Genomic DNA, 4,686 nt, shown 5'->3' with positions numbered 1-4,686 from the left:
AACCATCCCATGGCTGTTCATTTTTGTTCATGATTTGATGGTCTTGTGGTTATAGCACTGGCAATCCCTTAGAGTGATTTCTGGCTTGGCAACAGACCTTGGGCAAGCCACTTAGAGGCTGATTTTTAAAGGTATTTAGGCACCTAAGGATACAGATAGGTGCTTAGTGGGATTTTTGAAATCAGTGCGAGTTGGGCATTTCTGAAAATCCCGCTAGGTGGTTGTCTGCATCTTTAGATGCCTAAATACCTTTAAATATGTGCTCTTACTTCCTCTGAGCCTCAGGTCCCCGTCTGTAAAATGTGGGTAGTAATCCTTCCTTTTTCTAGCTTTTGCCATCTGTATTTACACTGTAAGCTTTTCAGGACAGGGACTGTCTCTGACTAGGTGTTTGTATGTTGCCTAGCACAGGGGGGCTGTGATCTTATTTGGGGCTTCTAGGCACTATTATTATACAAAGAATAAACAATCAAGCCTGCATCACAAATGTCATCATCATCATAATTATGTTTAGCCCCTTTGTGCAAAGTACTAGTGGAGAGTCCAAGATGTCTATAGCAGGGACGCTTGCCCCCTATAGAGGCTCGGGCCAGCCAACCCTGATTATGGAAGGAACAACTCCAGTCCACCTGTGCTGTATTAACAGCCTTAATGGGGCTTGACGGTGGACAGCTGATTCCCCCTATTAAAAAGCAGCAGGACGCTGTAGCAGAGGGGGAAAATTCAGCAGGCTATGGGGCGGGGCAGGGCAGGGCAGGGCAGGGCAGGGCAGGGCAGGGCAGGGCAGGGCAGGGCAGGGCAGGGCAGGGCAGGGCAGGGCAGGGGATAAAGATGATTGTATGGGAGGCCTTGACTCCAGGGGAATTGAGAAGTCAGAGCCAGGGACCTGAATTTGAGCCAGGTAAATCCTGGGAGTGGCTGTTGACCCAGCTCTGGAAGGGAGTGTTGTGGACTCCCTTCTAAAGGGGGTGGAAGAGAGAGAGCGAGACACTGAATGGGGGTTGGGGTCTGGAGAGCTAAATTCCTGTTTGAAGTCTGAGAGGGATGTGTGACCCAGCTTTGGGAAGTAGAGCTGGGGCTTCATATCTAAGGCTGGGGGAGAGAGACTGAACTGGGGTTGGGTCTGGAGTGGCAGTATGTACATGGAGAATTGAACAAATTGGAACTCCAGAAAAGGGAGTGTTTTAACTAACTCTGGGTTGTGTTTTTGAGTTTATTGAGGAACCAAGAGGAGATATGGAGGTAGGGTACTGCAGGGTGACCTCTGGTCATGAGAAGCTGCTGGACCTTTTACAAATATCCAATATCTGTAGTGTAAGGAGCTAGGAAGTAGTCCTTACAGATAATAAATGAGGCACCTGAGTGAGGTATGGTATGGGGAAAATGTGCAGTGTTGCTGGCCATTCTGTCCTTTCTCTCAGGATGAGAGTGAATAATGAATGCCAATCCCTGGGTCTGTTGATATAGCCTCCTTCAGCAACACTACCTGCTATTTTTGAAAAATCTATGCGAGGTGAGTAAACTGACATTGTTACAATGAATAGCCTTACTGAAATCTGGACTCTGGAAATCGGACTGCTTTTCAAAAGCCCCCCTTTAAGGGTTTAACTATTGACCTCTAAGAATAATCCACTTCATATTGTTCAACAGTGGATTGGACCTCTTCCCTTCCCCTCAGCTGCAGTGTGTTCCAGAGCCCTGCCTCACACTGGCCCGTGGATAGTAACTAATACAGCATGGATGTCGGGACAGAGACTGGAATCGCCTTGATTGGGGCGGGGTTTATTTTTAAACAACCTGTGATATTATGAAGGCTGGGAATCTTTGCTTAGAAGAATGAAAGGATGTTTTCCCAAGAGACAGCTTGTAATGTGTATTATTAATGTGATCTTAAAGTAGTAGAGCTGTGCCAAAAATACTCTGTTTTAAATAGTTTTACTTAATATATTTGAGTTTCAGCTGCATGATGGTTTCCAACCTCTTACCTTCATATTTGTCAAGGAACATATATTTGTAATACAAAAGAGTATGGTCAGTTAAGGTTGCCTGAGGGTTTCCATTCTATAAATGGGTGTGCACACTTTTTCTTACACTCTTACAGTCACTCAGAACTTTCAGGAACATTCACCTTTTGGTCTGTAACCTTCTGAACCCGATGTCTAAGAGTGAATTTTATTTTTTACTTTTGAAAGTTTGAGCAAAAGCTTTCAGCCTTTTGGGAGAATGAAGAGAGAAAAATCCTTAGTCTTTTGAACCCCCGTACAGTCTGAACAGCTGTGGGTAGAGAGGAAAAAGAATAGTTTGCACCATAAACCAGATAATTAAAGAACAAGAAAACATGACTGTTCCTTAAAAGAATAAGTTAAGGGAGTAGTGGGAAGATGGTGAGGTGGGTCATTAAGGGACTTTTTTGAAGCAGGTTGGAGGAAAGGGATGGACATAAAAACATGCAAGAGCATGCAAAAGATGTAGGGGGTGGGCACAAAATAAGGGGAAAACAAGGAAAGGGAACCTAGGAAAGCAAAGGACAGGATGCTGTAAAAGAGTTATGGGGAGGGAAGAAAGGAGGGGACAGGCATTTTGATTCTTTTTTCCATTACTTGAAATGATTGCTGCATGGTTTATGCAAACCTACTTTTGCCTGAGAGATGAATTCACTATTTAAGCTGTATGCTTAGTTACCTAAATTATGTGATGTTGTTTCTGCTTCCTGACTTGTCTCCCAAGCTCATAAGAGCTTTCAAAATGTCCATATTAATGCTAAGAGTGAGGCCACAGTTGAGATCAGGTCTCTATAGTATTAGGTGCTACACATGCCCAGCAAGAGACAGTTGCTGGCCCCAGCAGTTTACAGTGAATGGGGGTCACAATCTCATTCCATTTTTATTGAAACATGTTGGTGAATACTTGTCTTCAGTATTCACCCAGTACCAGGGTGGGAGCCTATATTTTCAGTGTCCAGGAACCATGAGAATAATATAATATGAGAAAGGAGCAAAGGAAGCTCCTGTCCAGCTTCATGATCTAAACTCTGTTCTAAACCTTGAGAGATTTTACAAAGTTAGTTTAGTTGGAATTGTTTGGCAGCTGACCTCCCTGTGGGAAGATATACCATCAAATTATATAGTCGTGTTAGCCCAAACCTGTGAGACACTGAGCACCTCCTGAGAGGTGTTTTGTGCAGCTTTAAGTCCCATGAAGTGCAAGGGGAACTGAGGACAATCAGTACTTCTCAGGACCTTGCAGGATTGGGCCCTATGTGCACATACTGAAAGTGAATAACTGCATGACCCTGTTGCTCTAACCCTTCTCCTTCCTCACCCCATCCGCTCCTATTGTTTTTAACCTCAGATAATGTCTTGTTTAAAATTAAATTGTAAACTCTTTTGGGGTGGAGGATATGGCTTATATTTGTTTTATAAAGTGCCTAGCTATTCTGGCAATACAAAGCAACTGCAAACCCGTATTGCAGTGGGAGGAAGGATGGACTGGTGGCTGGGGCACTGGCCTGTGGGTCAGGATATGTGGATTCAATTCTTAGCTCAGCCCCAGATTTCTTGAGGAAGTCTAATATACTCTTCCTTAGTTCCCCATTTGTAGGATGGCAATTATACTTCCTTACCTCATAGGGAGTGTTATAAGGCTAAAAATCCATTGACTGGGAGGTGTTCAGATACTATTGCGGTGAGACCCTATAAATTGATATCTAGATAGATAGGCAGGCACATGGTTGTCTTGGATTGCCAGAGAAGGTCCATCCTGGGCACCAAATGAGGCAGGGAGTCTTGTGAGAAAATAATGTGATTGTATAACAAAGACTATCACATAATGCATATGCACAAGGGGGCTCAATTCTGGCATTTCTCAAATTTTGAGTGCTCATGTTGCAGCCTTAGTAATGGTTTTTCAACATAGTTTTTGCAAGTGTAACATATAGCTATATAAAGAGAGAACCACTATTCTGTGGTGTGAAAAGAATGTCTCAGACTTTAGAGCTGCATATGAAATAACAGGAGTACCTATGGAAAACCCCAATACTAGAGTACATAATTTGTAAGGAGTTGTGCTGCCAAAGATAAACATATGGCAAATGGGGGATTGTTCAGAAAAACCAGTCTCTAATCCTAATCTGTGCAATGGATTCCCTGTCACACGCTTCTTTGTTTGTCTGATCCCTGTGCCTACCTATATTTCTTTCCGCTTTCAGGGGACTGTGTCTGAGGCACTCGTACTTCATTTCCTCAAGGGGTGATAGAAGAATTGTAAGGCAGCACTGAGGTCACCCGCTCTGAATTGACCTGTTCTGCTCTTGAAATGGAGCATTGGTTTCTAACTGAATAATTGACTGATTCAATGATCAGCTCTTAGGATCCCACTTGAATTGCTTATCCAATACTTCAAGAGCCTCCTTTGTAAGAAGGTGCTATATAAATAAATTGGTGATTAATTGCAAAGATGGAGAGACTGTGAGTCCAGATAAAAATAAGAATTAAGGGGGAGATTTTTCAAAGACACAAGTGGGAGCTAAGTGCCCAACTCTCAATGACTTCCAGTAGGAGTTGAACACCCAATGTGCATTTATACCTCTGAGACCCTACCCCCAAAATCAGATCTGAAACAAATTCCTTATGCTTGTTTAGTGCCAACCATTATTACGTTGCTGAATTAACATATATGTATATGTAT

General features: G+C 43.1%; 1 long non-coding RNA gene across 1 annotated transcript; it reads left to right on the top strand.

The window, feature by feature from the left end:
- The first annotated feature begins 1,054 nt into the window (after positions 1-1,054).
- On the top strand, positions 1,055-4,450 carry LOC122464868. The gene is made up of 2 exons (XR_006289264.1): positions 1,055-1,513; positions 4,208-4,450. It is a non-coding gene; the product is annotated as an uncharacterized LOC122464868 (long non-coding RNA).
- The last annotated feature ends 236 nt before the right edge of the window (positions 4,451-4,686 follow it).

Source organism: Chelonia mydas, chromosome 3 (genome assembly GCF_015237465.2).
Source record: "Chelonia mydas isolate rCheMyd1 chromosome 3, rCheMyd1.pri.v2, whole genome shotgun sequence".
Classification (NCBI taxonomy): domain Eukaryota; kingdom Metazoa; phylum Chordata; order Testudines; family Cheloniidae; genus Chelonia; species Chelonia mydas.
This window is presented reverse-complemented; position numbering and strand designations above follow the sequence as displayed.